This window comes from Euprymna scolopes, chromosome 39 (genome assembly GCF_053919585.1).
Source record: "Euprymna scolopes isolate OS-2025 chromosome 39, ASM5391958v1, whole genome shotgun sequence".
NCBI classification, from domain to species: domain Eukaryota; kingdom Metazoa; phylum Mollusca; class Cephalopoda; order Sepiida; family Sepiolidae; genus Euprymna; species Euprymna scolopes.
Window position 1 is genome coordinate 55,707,757 of NC_136520.1, and position 23,007 is coordinate 55,730,763.

The window sequence follows — 23,007 nt, forward strand, 5'->3', positions numbered from 1 at the left end:
GGCCTCATGCCACATTCGGAAAGAGTATCTTTTCATATTTTATATCATTTTAATCTTAAAATTTTGTAAAGTCTGAAATATTTCTTTTTTGAATAAATATTTAAATAAGTAGAAAAGCCCGGTCTCCTGTCTTTTCTATTTACCTTTGGCTGTCCCCGACATCCAAAGACCAGCTACCAGCCCCTCTTGGGCTGGTTAAAGCTTTTGTTTTATTCTTTTTTCGCCTCCTGTTGAGGCCATTAACTGTTTTGCTTTCTATTTTTTCCAGGTTTGTCTCTCTCCCCGGGCTCGACTTAAATAGCTGGCCGGTCTGCGTCTGAGGTGGTTCGGAGTCACATCCAACATAATCCTCAGCCAGGCCAAATCGGCGGGTCTGAGCCAGGGAGAAGACGCAGAGGGGGAGGGTAGCTGGTCCGGGCTCCAGGGCACAAATGCCTAGCCCGGGGTCCAGTTCCCAGAGGGGGCTTCGGCCCAATCTGGGGGCCGGATCAGGCCCAGAAAAGGTTCCACCACGCGGTCCGGGCTCCGCTTCTTTGCCTAGCCCGGGTTCTGGTGGGCGTGTCCCTGACACGCCCGCCGGTTCAGGCCCGGTAGATAGACGTAGAGGTGCAGTTGGTGCTGTCCCCCGCACCATCACTGTAGAGGAGTCCGTTGCACTAGGCGGCGGCTCCTGGACTATTGATGACACTGCTGTCCCCGGCAGTGGTAGGTTTAGGCCAGCTGGGAGAGGTGATCCAGCTCGGTGGGATCGGCAGAGGAAGAGGGCTTTAACTGTTAGCCCTCCCGCCCATAGGAGGACAGAACTCCTAGGGACGGGATTAAGACCTTCCACCTCTGCTGATTTCTCCACATTGAGAACCACCGGGCTGGATCAGGCGTTTACAAGCGACGTGCCGGACGACCGGGAGGAGGCCATTAATATGCTCTCGCTTTTCGACTCCCAGTTGAACGGGACAGTGGGCCAGGATCTCCAGTGTAGCAGCGACGAGAGCGGCCAAGAAGGGAGTGCAGAAGGAAGACCAGGAGAAGCGAGAGCATCCCGTCCCAAGAAGAAGAAGGGGGCTGTTCGAACGGACCAAACAAGTGGGGCAGTTGGTGCCATACCAGTAACAATACCATCGTCCCCGGCGGAAAGCCCAGCAGATTGGCCCTCACTGCCAGGAACCAGCACGCAGGCAACAATCTCTACGTGCTCAACAATCCCGCCGGGGCAGAGAACGCCGCCCCCTCCAATTTCTCCAGCGATAGTAACACCAACGCCCTCGGCAGCAGAGAAGGTGTGGGGACCCCAGTCCCAGCTTACTCCTGAGGAATACCGTCAGCTGTTCATCTCCAAATATAAGGAGTATACTGACGGTAATATCATCAAACCCCTGCCAGGTGTCGTGGAAAGACTAGCAACAAGAATCATTTCATTAGTCACCACTGACTGGAAAAAGAAAACTCTGGCAGGGGTCTCTAAAGACATCATGGCGGAGATGCTGGGGGATCTCCAAATACCTGCGACGTACATTTGTCGTCGCAGTTATGCCATGTGGGATCTGCTGCTGCCGACCGTCGATGACGCAATAAAGCTCTCCAAATGTGACTGGAAGTGGAGAGAGATCCGTTTTAAGCCAGTGTATCTGAGCAGGAGTCAAACAACGGTGAACATTTTGGGCGTCCCCTGGTTTCTGGACTCTGTGCAGATAGGCGCAATTATGAGCCAGTATGGGGACGTCGAAGCGGTCCTCCCGGCCCGTGGCCCCCGTAGCCTTATGGTAGGGGACTACACAGTAAAAATGCGCTGTGACCGGGAGGGCTTTCAGAGTATACCAGCCCTGCTCAGAAGTGATGTCTGGACCATGAGCGTCATCGTCGAGGGGCGAAGACCGCACTGTTGGCATTGCCAACAAGTAGGCCATATGGCAAGAGATTGCCCTAAGAGAGTCCCCCCAAAACCAGCTGCGGAACAACAGAAGGGTGTGGCACCAGCAGCCCCTGAGAAGCCAGCCGGAGGGGGCACAGAAACAACATCAGAAGGCTGGAGCACCGTGGTCAAGAAGAGAAATGGGAAGATCACGAAGACCCCCTCCACAAGAGAGCAGCCCCCTGAAGTACAAGGTCGGTCAGCTCCCACAGGGTCGTCCACGAGTTCTTCCACCAACGTCACCACCACCAAAGTCACCACCAAGGAAGTCGCCAGCGGCCAAAAGAGAAACCATCCGGTCTCCTCGTCCGACTCAGAAGGGGAGCAAGGAGAAAAACCGGCTACTGTGGCAGAGGGCCAAGTGCCGACAAAAGAAATAAAGAAAAAGGCTCGAAAGAATAAGGAGGCTGGGTCCCGTTCCCCGTCCCCTATGAACGTAGAGAATACTGTCTCTACGGTTCAGCCACCCAAAACCCCCACCCAAACCCCTTCGGCTGAACCAAAATCCCCATCCCTATTTGATACCCCTCCAACCGGTGCTCGGTCACTATCACGAGAAAGGCCAGAGATGCAAAACAACAACAACAGAAGAGCCAAATCTGCATCTCCGGTAAGGAGAGAAAAAACGAGAAAGCTCCCCTACCTTCCTGGAGACCGGATCTGCGATGTAGACCCCTTGCACGCTGACACATACATAACTCAGCGCCATAGGGGCCTAATAAAGCCGCTGAGGGAGATGAGGAACATTGATGGGAAAAAGGTTTCCAATCCCAAAAACTTTCCAGGCGCCCCCTTAGTCATGACCTTTGTGCGTCAAACAAGAACTGGACGCACGAAGGCCATGTGGAACATGATCGAGGAAGCGAAGGGGGCGATTCCGAATTTAAAGTTGGTGGAAGAGGAGCACGACTCCCTCAAACAGCTGGCATCTAGGTGCGAAGGGAGGGTCCCTATTTACGTCCACCCTTGTTTTTATAGGGCCCTTAAATTGACCTTCCCATTGGATGTCGGAGGTATTGCGCGGGACGGACGAGTAACGTCCGAGTTGCTTTCGGGCAACCTCGCCCAATCCTGCGGCACCCTTGGACCAAAAGACTTTAGGCCGGTGGTTGCGGATATCTAGGCACAATGGCCACGTCCTTGAGCCTGTGTAGTTTGAACGTAAGGGGCATGAGGTGCCGAAGCAAAGCCGCTAGGGTACTGAGGGACCTCATGTCCATGAATATAGATGTGGCTACGTTACAAGAAACTCACTTCAATTCCGTTGACGATCATCGGGTGCTGGAGGGGCATTATGATGTCTTTTCAACATACGGTGATAGTCAAAGTAGGGGGGTTTCTTTGTTAGTTAGGCGCACCCTTTCTGCAACGGTTAGCGTTGTTCACGCGGATACTGATGGTAGACTGATCGTGGCCGATGTTGCCGTGGCAAATAGAGCGTTTCGAGTCGTCGTGGTTTATGCGCCCAATTGCGTACGGGAGCGGGTTTCCTTTTTCCGGCGGTTGGAGGTGTTTCTCGGGGGTTCGGAACGGTTAGTTCTAGTGGGTGATTGGAATGCCATCCTTGATCCCAGGGTAGATAAGGTGGGCGGGACTAGAGGGACGGATGGGTGTGAAACCAGTCTGTTGGACCTGATGGCTAGATGCGATCTGGTAGACAGGTATCGGGTGGATCATCCGGGGCGGGAGATGTGGACGTGGCTCTCTAGCAGGCCTTCCGTTTCAAGTACTTACTTGGATCGGTTGTTAGTTAGAAGAGGCAACATAGAGTACATATCTTGTCCCACGTTCCACTGGTTAGGCCACTCTGACCACAAACTACTTGTGGCCAGATTAGATTTAGATAGTAACCCCAAGTTAGCTGGGTACTGGAAGTTAAATACCTCCCTACTGGAGATAGATGACTTCCGGGAAAGGCTAACTAAACACATTCAGAAGGGATTAGTGGGGGCGGTTACCGGGAATAAGTGGTGGGTAAACGCCAAATCTAGCATTAGAGACTTCTCTGTCAAATATGGCCAACGCCTCGCGCTAGATAGGGCCAAGGCAGAGAAGCGTCTAGAGGATAGACTATCCCGGGCGGTGGCAGGGGGGGATTCCCTAGAAATAGGCCTAGCTAAGGCGGACCTGAGTCGTTTGGCTAGCGAACGATATCAGGGCCAGGTAGTTAGGGCTAGAATTAAAAAGATGCCCAACGAAGCTGTGAATGTGGATAGATCGGAACGTGTCCGTTCGCTCGGGCGCAAATCGGATAATTACATTCGTAAGATTCAGAGCCCGGAAGGGCACTCCTTAGTGTCGGCTCGGGGGATTTGCGAGCGGTTTCGGGTGCACTTTGAAGATCGTTTTGCACAGCTGTCCAGGCTCCGCGTCCAGGAGTTTGGTAACTATTTGGCTGGCTCGCCCCGCCTGGAGGCGGCCCGAGCAGCTAGTTGCGATGGTCGGGTTGCAGAGTGTGAGGTCGTAGCTGCTATGAAGCAGGTCGCCTATAATAGATCACCAGGACTCGATGGACTGCCCTACGAGCTATACTTGAGGATGTCGCACATGTTTGTCCCGATTCTGACGGGTGTGTTTAACCACTGGTTTGACACGGGATCTATCCCGAGTCAGGTTACCAAAGGCGTGGTCACACTTCTGAAGAAGAAGGACACACATGTTGGGGGGTTGGATGATTTTAGGCCCATCACGTTGTTGAACACGGATATTAAAATCCTGGCCCGAGTGCTGGCGAATCGTTTGCAGGTTGTTATCACTGACTTGATCGAACCGGATCAGAATTATGCTGTGAAGGGGAGATCAATTCAAAACAATTTGCATTTGATTCGTACAGTCCTAGAAAACCTAGAAGACGACACTGAAGCCGCGCTGATCAATTTAGATCAGTCCAAGGCGTTCGATAGGGTGGATCATCGTTTCCTGATGGCTGTTTTAGAGACCGCCGGCTTTGGGTCCGGCTTCTGCAGATGGATTTCCATTTTGTATGCTCGTCCGACGGCAGTTGTGCAGGTTAACGGGGTGCGGTCGGCGCCGTTCGCGGTTTCTCGGTCGGTGCGACAGGGGTGTCCGTTGTCGCCCTTGCTGTATGTCCTCGCGCTGGAACCATTCCTTAGGAACGTGAGGACTAGGGTGGCTGGACCGGCCCTGCGCGGAATTGCTCTTCCTGGTGGTGCGCGAGCCAGGGTTTCCGCGTTTGCCGATGATGTCACCGTATTTGTTTCGAGCGTGGTAGATATTATTACGGTGATTAAGGCTCTCAAGCGTTATGAAAAAGTTACAGGGGCTGTAGTCAATCTCAGCAAATCCGTTGGCCTGAGGTTGGCCGCTTGGCGGGGCTCGAATGCTTTGCCTGGCGCATTTGTCTGGACGGATGGCCCGGTCCGAATTCTGGGTGTTTGGTTTGGACCCGGTCTGTGTCTAGATAAGAACTGGTCGGAAGTACAGAGCAAGGTCGAAGCGTCTGTGAGGGTTTGGCTTCGAAGGGGATTGTCCCTTAAAGGCAGGGCGGAAGCATGCGCCACTTACGTGTTTCCGCTGATCCTTTACCGATTGGCTGTACTTCCTCTGCCTGCGGTCCGAATGGCGGCCTTAACGCGTGCGCTCTTCTCACTGTTGTGGAATGAGCGACGGCCGCTTGTCCGTAGACAGGTCTGTACTCAACGTCTTGAAGATGGGGGCCTGGGGATGCCTGACCTGGCAAGTCATAAAAACGCCGAAAGGTTGGCATTCCTGGGTAGAACTCTGATCGAGGAGTGTGATTGGGGTCCCGCGGTTGGTGAGGCTTTTCCCAACCTTATCCCCAATCACTTAATTGAATGCCAAAGAAGGCCGAGAGGGCAGTCAAGATTCCTCAACGAATGCCGAAATGCGCTTAGAGCGATGCCAGGGTCCTTAGACCTTGCACAGCCTAGAAGGGCATTATATCGGGGATTAGTGGTGGGGACCGCTTCGGACCCGCTTGGGGAGCGGCTGCAGCTGTCGGAGGGGGAGTTTCGCTCTCTATGGAATTGGGCGCCAGGCCGGGGATATCTTAATAATTCCGAATTTTCCCTGACCTGGCGATTGGTTAGAAACGCTTTACCCCTCAATGACATATTGTTCAGAATTGGTAGTACGTTTAGTCCTTTTTGTCCACGGTGCGAGGAAGATAGCTTAGAAACTGTAGAACATGCTTTTTATACTTGTTCCAAGCTCCGTGAATTCTGGGAGTATGTCAGTGAGGTCACGGCCCGCATCGTCCCCGATCAGGTGACGATCCTGGATTTAGCATCCGTAGTCTATAACGTAGATCCCTTGTGGCCTAGGGAGGAACGAATGGTGTTCCTAGCGACCTTGGCCGTAGCTAGACTAGTAGTGTGGGTTTCACGCATAGAGATAGGGCGTGGGGGGGAGCCGCCTTCTCATCGGGATCTGATTTTGTATTTTAAACACCAACTTAAAATCAAAATCAGATGCGATAGAAGGAGGTTATCTCGCTCACAGTTTAGTAGGAGGTGGATTCACACCGCTAGTTTATGTGCGTTCGTACGAAACAGGCTTGAGTACGTGTTCCCTGCTTAGGCATGGCACACGCCGACCGGATAAGCAACCCCCAGACAAAAATAAGACAATCCCGTAGTGGATCAGTCCCTTAGCTAGTTGGTATAAATGAGCTCCATGTCCCCAACCTTTATTTTAGGTGTTAGAATACCTCCAAAGAAGCCCAGTCCTGATTTATTTATTTTAGTCCAAACCTGTCCCAATGGTATTTTTCTTGGAGGTCACCGAATATCCCCTTCCCCCCCCTTTTATTTTGTCCGTAGTTGTGCCCATTCCCTCTTAGGAAGTGCTCCCTTGTTTTCGGCTGATACCGGAAAACAGGAAGCATTTCAAAATTAAATAGGTAAGGGTGTGTCCTGATTAACACATTCATCGCTTAACGTTTTATTTGGTTCATTTATTTTCATTACTGTTATTTTTCTTTATTTTGGGGTGTTTTAAGGCTCTCATTACCCCCACCCATCACCCGCATATATCATACGCATCACAATTTCACCCCTCATATATCATACGCATCACCCTCATTGTTTCATGGTAAAATAAATCATTGTTCAAAAAAAAAAAAAAAAAAAAAAAAAAAAAGTCATTGTATATATTGTTCATATCATTGGGGTTTTAAGTAGATCCAACCCCTTGAGTGCATGTGGTATTGTGGTGACTGCAACTAGTTATAGGGAATAGACCAAGTGGACGACCCCCGACCCCCATTCTCCCCCCACACCCTTTTTGGCCTCATGCCACATTTAAAAAGACTTGTTGCACATTTTATGTAATTTTAATTTTAAAATTCCGTGAAGTTTGTAATTTTTTCTTTCTAAATAAATATTTAAATAAGTAGAAAAGCCCGGTCTCCTGTCTTTTCTATTTACCTTTGGCTGTCCCCGACATCCAAAGACCAGCTACCAGCCCCTCTTGGGCTGGTTAAAGCTTTTGTTTTATTCTTTTTTCGCCTCCTGTTGAGGCCATTAACTGTTTTGCTTTCTATTTTTTCCAGGTTTGTCTCTCTCCCCGGGCTCGACTTAAATAGCTGGCCGGTCTGCGTCTGAGGTGGTTCGGAGTCACATCCAACATAATCCTCAGCCAGGCCAAATCGGCGGGTCTGAGCCAGGGAGAAGACGCAGAGGGGGAGGGTAGCTGGTCCGGGCTCCAGGGCACAAATGCCTAGCCCGGGGTCCAGTTCCCAGAGGGGGCTTCGGCCCAATCTGGGGGCCGGATCAGGCCCAGAAAAGGTTCCACCACGCGGTCCGGGCTCCGCTTCTTTGCCTAGCCCGGGTTCTGGTGGGCGTGTCCCTGACACGCCCGCCGGTTCAGGCCCAGTCGATAGACGGAGAGGTGCGGTCGGTGCTGTCCCCCGTACCATCACTGTAGAGGGGTCCGTCGCACTAGGCGGCGGCTCCTGGAGTAGTACCGACACTGCTGTCCCCGGCAGTGGTAGGCATAGGCCAGCTGGGAGAGGTGATCCATCTCGGTGGGATCAGCAGAGGAAGAGGGCTTTAACTGTCAGCCCTCCCGCCCATAGGAGGACAGAACTCCTAGGGTCGGGATTAAGACCTTCCACCTCTGCTGATTTCTCCACATTGAGAACCACCGGGCTGGATCAGGCGTTTAGAAACGACGTGCCGGACGACCGGGAAGAGGCTATCAACATGCTATCAATGCTGGACTCTCAGCTTAATTTCACGGTGAGCCAGGATCTGCAGTGCAGCAGTGATGAGAGCAGCCAGGAAGAAGGTCCAGTGGCAGTAGCGAGAGTATCCCGTCCCAGGAGGAAGAAGGGGGCCGCTCGTTCAGACCAAAAAAGTGGGGCGGTTGGTGTCACACCAACCCCAAAACCATCGTCCCCGGCTGAGAGCCCGGCAGATTGGCCTACACTGCCGGGAACCAGCACGCAGTCAACTTGCTCAACAATCCCGCCGGGGCAAAGAACACCACCATCACCAAAATCGCCGATGCCAACAACACCAACACCAACGCCCTCGGCAGCAGTGAAAGAGTGGGGTCCTCAGTCCCAACTGACACCAGACGATTATCGGCAGTTGTTTGACTCAAAATATAAGGAATACACTGCCGGTAATATTATTAAACCCCTGCCAGGCGTGGTTGAAAAGTTGTCAAAACGAATAGTGTCCGTAGTAACCACGGACTGGAAGAAAAAAGGCCTGACAGGGGTTCCGAAAGATACCATGGCGGAGGTGCTGGGGGACCTCCAGATACCTGCGACGTACATTTGTCGTCGCAGCTATGCCATGTGGGACCTGCTGCTGCCGACCGAAGATGACGCAGTCAAATTGTCCAAGTCAGAATTAACATGGAAAAATCTGCGCTTCAAGCCGGAATATCTGAGCAGGAGGCAAACAAAAGTTAGTATTTTAGGCGTCCCCTGGTTCCTTGACTCGATGCAACTAGGAGCCATCATGAGTCAATATGGGGACGTCGAAGCTGTCCTCCCGGCACGTGGTCCCCGTAGCCTTATGGTAGGGGACTATACGATCAAGATGCGTGTCGACAAGGAGGGCTTTAGAAACATCCCGTCCCTGCTCAGAAGTGACACTTGGACAATGAGTGTCATCGTCGAGGGGCGGAAACCGCAATGTTGGCATTGCCAACAAATAGGACACATGATGAGGGAGTGCCCTAAGCGGGTCAATATAACAACAGCAGTAGAAAAACCAAAGAGTGTGACACCAGCAGCCCCTGAGAAGCCAGCCGGAGGGGGCACAACAACAACAACAACAACACTTGAGGGCTGGAACACCGTGGTCGGAAGAAAAGGGAAGACCGTGAAGACCCCCTCCACAAGAGAGCAGCCCCCTGATGAACAAGGTCAGCCAGTTCCCACAGGGTCGTCCACGAGTCCTTCCACCAGCAAAACAAAAGGAGAGACTGTGAGCGGCCTAAAGAGAAAAAATCCGGTCTCCTCATCTGAGTCGGACGGGGAGCAGGAAAAAGACGACGTTGCAGCAGAAAACAACGACGGCAGCAGTGAGGCTTGTGTGGCAGAGTGCCAAGGCCGCAAGAATAATAAGAAGCTGCAAAAAGCCAAAAAGACCAAGGAGGCTGGGTCCCGTTCCCCATCCCCCATGAATGTAGAGAAGACTGTCTCTACGGTTCAGTCACCTAAAACCCCAACCCAAACCCCATCGGCTGAACCAAAATCCCCACCCCTTTTTGATTCCCCAGCGGTCGCTAGATCATTGTCCCGGGAGAGGCCGGAGACACCCTGCAGCAGAAGAGCTGCCTCTGCTTCTCCTATACGGAGAGATAAGACCAGGAAGCTCCCCTATCTTCCAGGAGATCGGATATGCGACGTAGACCCCCTTCACGCTGATAGTTATATCACGCAGCGTCATAGGGGTCTACTTAGGCCGCTCCGAAACTTAGATAAAATTGAGGGAAAGAAAATTTCCAACCCAAAGAATTTCCCAGACGCCCCCTTAGTCATGACCTTTGTGCGCCACACAAAAGTTGGTCGCACAAAGGCCATGTGGAATATGATAGAGGAAGCGAAGGGGGCGATCCCAAATATTAAACTGGTGGAAGATGGGCACGACTCCCTTAACCAGCTGGCGTCAAGATGTGAAGGACGGGTCCCTATTTACGTCCACCCTTGTTTTTATAGGGCCCTGAAATTAACCTTTCCCCTGGATGTCGGAGGTATTGCGCGAGATGGACGAGTAACGTCCGAGTTGCTTTCGGGCAACCTCGCCCAATCCTGCGGCACCCTTGGACCAAAAGACTTTAGGCCGGTGGTTGCGGATATCTAGGCACAATGGCCACGTCCTTGAGCCTGGGTAGTTTGAACGTAAGGGGCATGAGGTGCCGAAGCAAAGCCGCTAGGGTACTGAGGGACCTCATGTCCATGAATATAGATGTGGCTACGTTACAAGAGACTCACTTCAATTCCGTTGACGATCATCGGGTGCTGGAGGGGCATTATGATGTCTTTTCAACATACGGTGATAGTCAAAGTAGGGGGGTTTCTTTGTTAGTTAGGCGCACCCTTTCTGCAACGGTTAGCGTTGTTCACGCGGATACTGATGGTAGACTGATCGTGGCCGATGTTGCCGTGGCAAATAGAGCGTTTCGAGTCGTCGTGGTTTATGCGCCCAATTGCGTACGGGAGCGGGTTTCCTTTTTCCGGCGGTTGGAGGTGTTTCTCGGGGGTTCGGAACGGTTAGTTTTAGTGGGTGATTGGAATGCCATCCTTGATCCCAGGGTAGATAAGGTGGGCGGGACTAGAGGGACGGATGGGTGTGAAACCAGTCTGTTGGACCTGATGGCTAGATGCGATCTGGTAGACAGGTATCGGGTGGATCATCCGGGGCGGGAGATGTGGACGTGGCTCTCTAGCAGGCCTTCCGTTTCAAGTACTTACTTGGATCGGTTGTTAGTTAGAAGAGGCAACATAGAATACATATCTTGTCCCACGTTCCACTGGTTAGGCCACTCTGACCACAAACTACTTGTGGCCAGATTAGATTTAGATAGTAACCCCAAGTTAGCTGGGTACTGGAAGTTAAATACCTCCCTACTGGAGATAGATGACTTCCGGGAAAGGCTAACTAAACACATTCAGAAGGGATTAGTGGGGGCGGTTACCGGGAATAAGTGGTGGGTAAACGCCAAATCTAGCATTAGAGACTTCTCTGTCAAATATGGCCAACGCCTCGCGCTAGATAGGGCCAAGGCAGAGAAGCGTCTAGAGGATAGACTATCCCGGGCGGTGGCAGGGGGGGATTCCCTAGAAATAGGCCTAGCTAAGGCGGACCTGAGTCGTTTGGCTAGCGAACGATATCAGGGCCAGGTAGTTAGGGCTAGAATTAAAAAGATGCCCAACGAAGCTGTGAATGTGGATAGATCGGAACGTGTCCGTTCGCTCGGGCGCAAATCGGATAATTACATTCGTAAGATTCAGAGCCCGGAAGGGCACTCCTTAGTGTCGGCTCGGGGGATTTGCGAGCGGTTTCGGGTGCACTTTGAAGATCGTTTTGCACAGCTGTCCAGGCTCCGCGTCCAGGAGTTTGGTAACTATTTAGCTGGCTCGCCCCGCCTGGAGGCGGCCCGAGCGGCTAGTTGCGATGGTCGGGTTGCAGAGTGTGAGGTCGTAGCTGCTATGAAGCAGGTCGCCTATAATAGATCACCAGGACTCGATGGACTGCCCTACGAGCTATACTTGAGGATGTCGCACATGTTTGTCCCGATTCTGACGGGTGTGTTTAACCACTGGTTTGACACGGGATCTATCCCGAGTCAGGTTACCAAAGGCGTGGTCACACTTCTGAAGAAGAAGGACACACATGTTGGGGGGTTGGATGATTTTAGGCCCATTACATTGTTGAACACGGATATTAAAATCCTGGCCCGAGTGCTGGCGAATCGCTTGCAGGTTGTTATCACTGACTTGATCGAACCGGATCAGACTTACGCTGTGAAGGGGAGATCAATTCAAAACAATTTGCATTTGATTCGTACAGTCCTAGAAAACCTAGAAGACGACACTGAAGCCGCGCTGATCAATTTAGATCAGTCCAAGGCGTTCGATAGGGTGGATCATCGTTTCCTGATGGCTGTTTTAGAGACCGCCGGCTTTGGGTCCGGCTTCTGCAGATGGATTTCCATTTTGTATGCTCGTCCGACGGCAGTTGTGCAGGTTAACGGGGTGCGGTCGGCGCCGTTCGCGGTTTCTCGGTCGGTGCGACAGGGGTGTCCGTTGTCGCCCTTGCTGTATGTCCTCGCGCTGGAACCATTCCTTAGGAACGTGAGGACTAGGGTGGCTGGACCGGCCCTGCGCGGAATTGCTCTTCCTGGTGGTGCGCGAGCCAGGGTTTCCGCGTTTGCCGATGATGTCACCGTATTTGTTTCGAGCGTGGTAGATATTATTACGGTGATTAAGGCTCTCAAGCGTTATGAAAAAGTTACAGGGGCTGTAGTCAATCTCAGCAAATCCGTTGGCCTGAGGTTGGCCGCTTGGCGGGGCTCGAATGCCTTGCCTGGCGCATTTGTCTGGACGGATGGCCCGGTCCGAATTCTGGGTGTTTGGTTTGGACCCGGTCTGTGTCTAGATAAGAACTGGTCGGAAGTACAGAGCAAGGTCGAAGCGTCTGTGAGGGTTTGGCTTCGAAGGGGATTGTCCCTTAAAGGCAGGGCGGAAGCATGCGCCACTTACGTGTTTCCGCTGATCCTTTACCGATTGGCTGTACTTCCTCTGCCTGCGGTCCGCATGGCGGCCTTAACGCGTGCGCTCTTCTCACTGTTGTGGAATGAGCGACGGCCGCTTGTCCGTAGACAGGTCTGTACTCAACGTCTTGAAGATGGGGGCCTGGGGATGCCTGACCTGGCAAGTCATAAAAACGCCGAAAGGTTGGCATTCCTGGGTAGAACTCTGATCGAGGAGTGTGATTGGGGTCCCGCGGTTGGTGAGGCTTTTCCCAACCTTATCCCCAATCACTTAATTGAATGCCAAAGAAGGCCGAGAGGGCAGTCAAGATTCCTCAACGAATGCCGAAATGCGCTTAGAGCGATGCCAGGGTCCTTAGACCTTGCACAGCCTAGAAGGGCATTATATCGGGGATTAGTGGTGGGGACCGCTTCGGACCCGCTTGGGGAGCGGCTGCAGCTGTCGGAGGGGGAGGTTCGCTCTCTATGGAATTGGGCGCCAGGCCGGGGATATCTTAATAATTCCGAATTTTCCCTGACCTGGCGATTGGTTAGAAACGCTTTACCCCTCAATGACATATTGTTCAGAATTGGTAGTACGTTTAGTCCTTTTTGTCCACGGTGCGAGGAAGATAGCTTAGAAACTGTAGAACATGCTTTTTATACTTGTTCCAAGCTCCGTGAATTCTGGGAGTATGTCAGTGAGGTCACGGCTCGCATCGTCCCCGATCAGGTGACGATCCTGGATTTAGCATCCGTAGTCTATAACGTAGATCCCTTGTGGCCCAGGGAGGAACGAATGGTGTTCCTAGCGACCTTGGCCGTAGCTAGACTGGTAGTGTGGGTTTCACGCATAGAGATAGGGCGTGGGGGGGAGCCGCCTTCTCATCGGGATCTGATTTTGTATTTTAAACATCAACTTAAAATCAAAATCAGATGCGATAGAAGGAGGTTATCTCGCTCACAGTTTAGTAGGAGGTGGATTCACACCGCTAGTTTATGTGCGTTCGTACGAAACAGGCTTGAGTACGTGTTCCCTGCTTAGGCATGGCACACGCCGACCGGATAAGCAACCCCCAGACAAAAATAAGACAATCCCGTAGTGGATCAGTCCCTTAGCTAGTTGGTATAAATGAGTTCCATGTCCCCAACCTTTATTTTAGGTGTTAGAATACCTCCAAAGAAGCCCAGTCCTGATTTATTTATTTTAGTCCAAACCTGTCCCAATGGTATTTTTCTTGGAGGTCACCGAATATCCCCTTCTTCCCCCCCCTTTATTTTGTCCGTAGTTGTGCCCATTCCCTCTTAGGAAGTGCTCCCTTGTTTTCGGCTGATACCGGAAAACAGGAAGCATTTCAAAATTAAATAGGTAAGGGTGTGTCCTGATTAACACATTCATCGCTTAACGTTTTATTTGGTTCATTTATTTTCTATTACTGTTATTTTTCTTTATTTTGGGGTGTTTTAAGGCTCTCATTACCCCCGCCCATCACCCGCATATATCATACGCATCACAATTTCACCCCTCATATATCATACGCATCACCCTCATTGTTTCATTATAAAATAAATCATTGATATAAAAAAAAAAAAAAAAAAAAAAAAAAAAAAAAAGTCATTGTAAATATTGTTCATATCATCTGGGGTTTTAAGTAGATCCAACCCCTAGAGTGTATGTGGTATTGTGGTGACTGCAACTAGTTATAGGGAATAGACCAAGTGGACGACCCCCGACCCCCATTCTCCCCCCACACCCTTTTGGCCTCATGCCACATTCGGAAAGAGTATCTTTTCATATTTTATATCATTTTAATCTTAAAATTTTGTAAAGTCTGAAATATTTCTTTTTTGAATAAATATTTAAATAAGTAGAAAAGCCCGGTCTCCTGTCTTTTCTATTTACCTTTGGCTGTCCCCGACATCCAAAGACCAGCTACCAGCCCCTCTTGGGCTGGTTAAAGCTTTTGTTTTATTGTTTTTTCGCCTCCTGTTGAGGCCATTAACTGTTTCATTTTTCTATCTTTTTCAGGTTTGTCTCTCTCCCCGGGCTCGACTTAAATAGCTGGCCGGTCTGCGTCTGAGGTGGTTCGGAGTCACATCCAACATAATCCTCAGCCAGGCCAAATCGGCGGGTCTGAGCCAGGGAGAAGACGCAGAGGGGGAGGGTAGCTGGTCCGGGCTCCAGAGCAGAAATGCCTAGCCCGGGGTCCAGTTCCCAGAGGGGGCTTCGGCCCAATCTGGGGGCCGGATCAGGCCCAGAAAAGGTTCCACCACGCGGTCCGGGCTCCGCTTCTTTGCCTAGCCCGGGTTCTGGTGGGCGTGTCCCTGACACGCCCGCCGGTTCAGGCCCGGTAGATAGACGTAGAGGTGCAGTTGGTGCTGTCCCCCGCACCATCACTATAGAGGAGTCCGTCGCACTAGGTGGCGGCTCCTGGAGTATCTCTGACACTGCTGTCCCCGGCAGTGGTAGGCATAGGCCAGCTGCGAGAGGTGATCCATCTCGGTGGGATCAGCAGAGGAAGAGGGCTTTAACTGTCAGCCCTCCCGCCCATAGGAGGACAGAACTCCTAGGGTCGGGATTAAGACCTTCCACCTCTGCTGATTTCTCCACATTGAGAACCACCGGGCTGGATCAGGCGTTTACAAGCGACGTGCCGGACGACCGGGAGGAGGCCATTAATATGCTCTCGCTTTTCGACTCCCAGTTGAACGGGACAGTGGGCCAGGATCTCCAGTGTAGCAGCGACGAGAGCGGCCAAGAAGGGAGTGTAGAAGGAAGACCAGGAGAAGCGAGAGCATCCCGTCCCAAGAAGAAGAAGGGGGCTGTTCGAACGGACCAAAAAAGTGGGGCAGTTGGTGCCATACCAGTAACAATACCATCGTCCCCGGCGGAAAGCCCAGCAGATTGGCCCTCACTGCCAGGAACCAGCACGCAGGCAACAATATCTACGTGTTCAACAATCCCGCCGGGGCAGAGAACGCCGCCCCCTCCAATTTCTCCAGCAACAGTAACACCAACGCCCTCGGCAGCAGAGAAGGTGTGGGGACCCCAGTCCCAGCTTACTCCTGAGGAATACCGTCAGCTGTTCATCTCCAAATATAAGGAGTATACTGACGGTAATATCATCAAACCCCTGCCAGGTGTCGTGGAAAGACTAGCAACAAGGATTATTTCGTTAGTCACCACTGACTGGAAGAAGAAAACTCTGGCAGGAGTCTCTAAAGACATCATGGCGGAGATGCTGGGGGATCTCCAAATACCTGCGACGTACATTTGTCGTCGCAGTTATGCCATGTGGGATCTGCTGCTGCCGACCGTCGATGACGCAATAAAGCTCTCCAAATGTGACTGGAAGTGGAGAGAGATCCGTTTTAAGCCAGTGTATCTGAGCAGGAGTCAAACAACGGTGAATATTTTAGGCGTCCCCTGGTTTCTGGACTCTGTGCAGATAGGCGCAATTATGAGCCAGTATGGGGACGTCGAAGCGGTCCTCCCGGCCCGTGGCCCCCGTAGCCTTATGGTAGGGGACTACACAGTAAAAATGCGCTGTGACCGGGAGGGCTTTCAGAGTATACCAGCCCTGCTCAGAAGTGATGTCTGGACCATGAGCGTCATCGTCGAGGGGCGGAGACCGCACTGTTGGCATTGCCAACAAGTAGGCCATATGGCAAGAGATTGCCCTAAGAGAGTCCCCCCAAAACCAGCTGCGGAACAACAGAAGGGTGTGGCACCAGCAGCCCCTGAGAAGCCAGCCGGAGGGGGCACAGAAACAACATCAGAAGGCTGGAGCACAGTGGTCAAGAAGAGAAATGGGAAGATCACGAAGACCCCCTCCACAAGAGAGCAGCCCCCTGAAGTACAAGGTCGGTCAGCTCCCACAGGGTCGTCCACGAGTTCTTCCACCAACGTCACCACCACCAAAGTCACCACCAAGGAAGTCGCCAGCGGCCAAAAGAGAAACCATCCGGTCTCCTCGTCCGACTCAGAAGGGGAGCAAGGAGAAAAACCGGCTACTGTGGCAGAGGGCCAAGTGCCGACAAAAGAAATAAAGAAAAAGGCTCGAAAGAATAAGGAGGCTGGGTCCCGTTCCCCGTCCCCTATGAACGTAGAGAATACTGTCTCTACGGTTCAGCCACCCAAAACCCCCACCCAAACCCCTTCGGCTGAACCAAAATCCCCATCCCTATTTGATACCCCTCCAACCGGTGCTCGGTCACTATCACGAGAAAGGCCAGAGATGCAAAACAACAACAACAGAAGAGCCAAATCTGCATCTCCGGTAAGGAGAGAAAAAACGAGAAAGCTCCCCTACCTTCCTGGAGACCGGATCTGCGATGTAGACCCCTTGCACGCTGACACATACATAACTCAGCGCCATAGGGGCCTAATAAAGCCGCTGAGGGAGATGAGGAACATTGATGGGAAAAAGGTTTCCAATCCCAAAAACTTTCCAGGCGCCCCCTTAGTCATGACCTTTGTGCGTCAAACAAGAACTGGACGCACGAAGGCCATGTGGAACATGATCGAGGAAGCGAAGGGGGCGATTCCGAATTTAAAGTTGGTGGAAGAGGAGCACGACTCCCTCAAACAGCTGGCATCTAGGTGCGAAGGGAGGGTCCCTATTTACGTCCACCCTTGTTTTTATAGGGCCCTTAAATTGACCTTCCCATTGGATGTCGGAGGTATTGCGCGGGACGGACGAGTAACGTCCGAGTTGCTTTCGGGCAACCTCGCCCAATCCTGCGGCACCCTTGGACCAAAAGACTTTAGGCCGGTGGTTGCGGATATCTAGGCACAATGGCCACGTCCTTGAGCCTGTGTAGTTTGAACGTAAGGGGCATGAGGTGCCGAAGCAAAGCCGCTAGGGTACTGAGGGACCTCATGTCCATGAATATAGATGTGGCTACGTTACAAGAGACTCACTTCAATTCCGTTGACGATCATCGGGTGCTGGAGGGGCATTATGATGTCTTTTCAACATACGGTGATAGTCAAAGTAGGGGGGTTTCTTTGTTAGTTAGGCGCACCCTTTCTGCAACGGTTAGCGTTGTTCACGCGGATACTGATGGTAGACTGATCGTGGCCGATGTTGCCGTGGCAAATAGAGCGTTTCGAGTCGTCGTGGTTTATGCGCCCAATTGCGTACGGGAGCGGGTTTCCTTTTTCCGGCGGTTGGAGGTGTTTCTCGGGGGTTCGGAACGGTTAGTTCTAGTGGGTGATTGGAATGCCATCCTTGATCCCAGGGTAGATAAGGTGGGCGGGACTAGAGGGACGGATGGGTGTGAAACCAGTCTGTTGGACCTGATGGCTAGATGCGATCTGGTAGACAGGTATCGGGTGGATCATCCGGGGCGGGAGATGTGGACGTGGCTCTCTAGCAGGCCTTCCGTTTCAAGTACTTACTTGGATCGGTTGTTAGTTAGAAGAGGCAACATAGAATACATATCTTGTCCCACGTTCCACTGGTTAGGCCACTCTGACCACAAACTACTTGTGGCCAGATTAGATTTAGATAGTAACCCCAAGTTAGCTGGGTACTGGAAGTTAAATACCTCCCTACTGGAGATAGATGACTTCCGGGAAAGGCTAACTAAACACATTCAGAAGGGATTAGTGGGGGCGGTTACCGGGAATAAGTGGTGGGTAAACGCCAAATCTAGCATTAGAGACTTCTCTGTCAAATATGGCCAACGCCTCGCGCTAGATAGGGCCAAGGCAGAGAAGCGTCTAGAGGATAGACTATCCCGGGCGGTGGCAGGGGGGGATTCCCTAGAAATAGGTCTAGCTAAGGCGGACCTGAGTCGTTTGGCTAGCGAACGATATCAGGGCCAGGTAGTTAGGGCTAGAATTAAAAAGATGCCCAACGAAGCTGTGAATGTGGATAGATCGGAACGTGTCCGTTCGCTCGGGCGCAAATCGGATAATTACATTCGTAAGATTCAGAGCCCGGAAGGGCACTCCTTAGTGTCGGCTCGGGGGATTTGCGAGCGGTTTCGGGTGCACTTTGAAGATCGTTTTGCACAGCTGTCCAGGCTCCGCGTCCAGGAGTTTGGTAACTATTTGGCTGGCTCGCCCCGCCTGGAGGCGGCCCGAGCGGCTAGTTGCGATGGTCGGGTTGCAGAGTGTGAGGTCGTAGCTGCTATGAAGCAGGTCGCCTATAATAGATCACCAGGACTCGATGGACTGCCCTACGAGCTATACTTGAGGATGTCGCACATGTTTGTCCCGATTCTGACGGGTGTGTTTAACCACTGGTTTGACACGGGATCTATCCCGAGTCAGGTTACCAAAGGCGTGGTCACACTTCTGAAGAAGAAGGACACACATGTTGGGGGGTTGGATGATTTTAGGCCCATCACGTTGTTGAACACGGATATTAAAATCCTGGCCCGAGTGCTGGCGAATCGTTTGCAGGTTGTTATCACTGACTTGATCGAACCGGATCAGACTTATGCTGTGAAGGGGAGATCAATTCAAAACAATTTGCATTTGATTCGTACAGTCCTAGAAAACCTAGAAGACGACACTGAAGCCGCGCTGATCAATTTAGATCAGTCCAAGGCGTTCGATAGGGTGGATCATCGTTTCCTGATGGCTGTTTTAGAGACCGCCGGCTTTGGGTCCGGCTTCTGCAGATGGATTTCCATTTTGTATGCTCGTCCGACGGCAGTTGTGCAGGTCAACGGGGTGCGGTCGGCGCCGTTCGCGGTTTCTCGGTCGGTGCGACAGGGGTGTCCGTTGTCGCCCTTGCTGTATGTCCTCGCGCTGGAACCATTCCTTAGGAACGTGAGGACTAGGGTGGCTGGACCGGCCCTGCGCGGAATTGCTCTTCCTGGTGGTGCGCGAGCCAGGGTTTCCGCGTTTGCCGATGATGTCACCGTATTTGTTTCGAGCGTGGTAGATATTATTACGGTGATTAAGGCTCTCAAGCGTTATGAAAAAGTTACAGGGGCTGTAGTCAATCTCAGCAAATCCGTTGGCCTGAGGTTGGCCGCTTGGCGGGGCTCGAATGCTTTGCCTGGCGCATTTGTCTGGACGGATGGCCCGGTCCGAATTCTGGGTGTTTGGTTTGGACCCGGTCTGTGTCTAGATAAGAACTGGTCGGAAGTACAGAGCAAGGTCGAAGCGTCTGTGAGGGTTTGGCTTCGAAGGGGATTGTCCCTTAAAGGCAGGGCGGAAGCATGCGCCACTTACGTGTTTCCGCTGATCCTTTACCGATTGGCTGTACTTCCTCTGCCTGCGGTCCGCATGGCGGCCTTAACGCGTGCGCTCTTCTCACTGTTGTGGAATGAGCGACGGCCGCTTGTCCGTAGACAGGTCTGTACTCAACGTCTTGAAGATGGGGGCCTGGGGATGCCTGACCTGGCAAGTCATAAAAACGCCGAAAGGTTGGCATTCCTGGGTAGAACTCTGATCGAGGAGTGTGATTGGGGTCCCGCGGTTGGTGAGGCTTTTCCCAACCTTATCCCCAATCACTTAATTGAATGCCAAAGAAGGCCGAGAGGGCAGTCAAGATTCCTCAACGAATGCCGAAATGCGCTTAGAGCGATGCCAGGGTCCTTAGACCTTGCACAGCCTAGAAGGGCATTATATCGGGGATTAGTGGTGGGGACTGCTTCGGACCCGCTTGGGGAGCGGCTGCAGCTGTCGGAGGGGGAGGTTCGCTCTCTATGGAATTGGGCGCCAGGCCGGGGATATCTTAATAATTCCGAATTTTCCCTGACCTGGCGATTGGTTAGAAACGCTTTACCCCTCAATGACATATTGTTCAGAATTGGTAGTACGTTTAGTCCTTTTTGTCCACGGTGCGAGGAAGATAGCTTAGAAACTGTAGAACATGCTTTTTATACTTGTTCCAAGCTCCGTGAATTCTGGGAGTATGTCAGTGAGGTCACGGCTCGCATCGTCCCCGATCAGGTGACGATCCTGGATTTAGCATCCGTAGTCTACAACGTAGATCCCTTGTGGCCTAGGGAGGAACGAATGGTGTTCCTAGCGACCTTGGCCGTAGCTAGACTGGTAGTGTGGGTTTCACGCATAGAGATAGGGCGTGGGGGGGAGCCGCCTTCTTATCGGGATCTGATTTTGTATTTTAAACACCAACTTAAAATCAAAATCAGATGCGATAGAAGGAGGTTATCTCGCTCACAGTTTAGTAGGAGGTGGATTCACACCGCTAGTTTATGTGCGTTCGTACGAAACAGGCTTGAGTACGTGTTCCCTGCTTAGGCATGGCACACGCCGACCGGATAAGCAACCCCCAGACAAAAATACGACAATCCCGTAGTGGATCAGTCCCTTAGCTAGTTGGTATAAATGAGCTCCATGTCCCCAACCTTTATTTTAGGTGTTAGAATACCTCCAAAGAAGCCCAGTCCTGATTTATTTATTTTAGTCCAAACCTGTCCCAATGGTATTTTTCTTGGAGGTCACCGAATATCCCCTCCCCCCCCCCTTTATTTTGTCCGTAGTTGTGCCCATTCCCTCTTAGGAAGTGCTCCCTTGTTTTCGGCTGATACCGGAAAACAGGAAGCATTTCAAAATTAAATAGGTAAGGGTGTGTCCTGATTAACACATTCATCGCTTAACGTTTTATTTGGTTCATTTATTTTCTATTACTGTTATTTTTCTTTATTTTGGGGTGTTTTAAGGCTCTCATTACCCCCGCCCATCACCCGCATATATCATACGCATCACAATTTCACCCCTCATATATCATACGCATCACCCTCATTGTTTCATTATAAAATAAATCATTGTTATAAAAAAAAAAAAAAAAAAAAAAAAAAAAAAAAGTCATTGTAAATATTGTTCATATCATCTGGGGTTTTAAGTAGATCCAACCCCTAGAGTGTATGTGGTATTGTGGTGACTGCAACTAGTTATAGGGAATAGACCAAGTGGACGACCCCCGACCCCCATTCTCCCCCCACACCCGTTTGGCCTCATGCCACATTCGGAAAGAGTATCTTTTCATATTTTATATCATTTTAATCTTAAAATTTTGTAAAGTCTGAAATATTTCTTTTTTGAATAAATATTTAAATAAGTAGAAAAGCCCGGTCTCCTGTCTTTTCTGTTTATTGCTTTGGCTGTCCCCGACATCCAAAGACCAGCTACCAGCCCCTCTTGGGCTGGTTAAAGCTTTGTTTTATTGTTTTTTCGCCTCCTGTTGAGGCCATTAACTGTTTTTACTTTTTCGATTTCTTTCAGGTTTGTCTCTCTCCCCGGGCTCGACTTAAATAGCTGGCCGGTCTGCGTCTGAGGTGGTTCGGAGTCACATCGAACATAATCCTCAGCCAGGCCAAATCGGCGGGTCTGAGCCAGGGAGAAGACGCAGAGGGGGAGGGTAGCTGGTCCGGGCTCCAGGGCACAAATGCCTAGCCCGGGGTCCAGTTCCCAGAGGGGGCTTCGGCCCAATCTGGGGGCCGGATCAGGCCCAGAAAAGGTTCCACCACGCGGTCCGGGCTCCGCTTCTTTGCCTAGCCCGGGTTCTGGTGGGCGTGTCCCTGACACGCCCGCCGGTTCAGGCCCGGTAGATAGACGTAGAGGTGCAGTTGGTGCTGTCCCCCGCACCATCACTGTAGAGGAGTCCGTCGCACTAGGCGGCGGCTCCTGGACCATTACTGACACTGCTGTCCCCGGCAGTGATAGGTTTAGGCCAGCTGGGAGAGGTGATCCATCTCGGTGGGATCGGCAGAGGAAGAGGGCTTTAACTGTTAGCCCTCCCGCCCATAGGAGGACAGAACTCCTAGGGTCGGGATTAAGACCTTCCACCTCTGCCGATTTCTCCACATTGAGAACCACCGAACTGGATCAGGCGTCACAGGACGCGGTGCCAAGCGACCGGGAACAGGCCATGGATCTGTTAGTCATGATGGATTCGGACTTGAGCCGGACACTCAAAGAAGACCTGTGCTGCAGTGACGGCGACAGTAGCAGCGAGGACGAGAACCAGTCCCAAAGAATCCACGACGGAATTGGTAGGATGTCTCGCCCCAGGAAGATGGGGGCCGCTCAACCTGAACGAAAAAGTGGGGCCGTTGGTACCGCACCAAGTAGGAAGACAGCCCCTAAGCCCTCGACCCCAAAGGAAAACCCGGCAGATTGGCCATCACTGCCGGGGAGTTCACAGGCGCTGGACTCCTCATGTTCTACAATCCCACCAGGGCAGAGGACGCCGCCATCACCACCGGAGACGCCTGCAGAAACACAGATGCCCTCGGCAGCAGCAAAAGTATGGGGTCCCCAAACTCAGTTAGCTCCAGAAGATTACCGTCGGTTATTTGATTCTACTTATAAGGAGTTGACCGACGGTAATGTGATAAAAGCCCTGCCGGGAGCCGTGGAGAGACTAGCGAAACGTATAATATCGCTAGTCACAATAGACTCCACTAAGAAG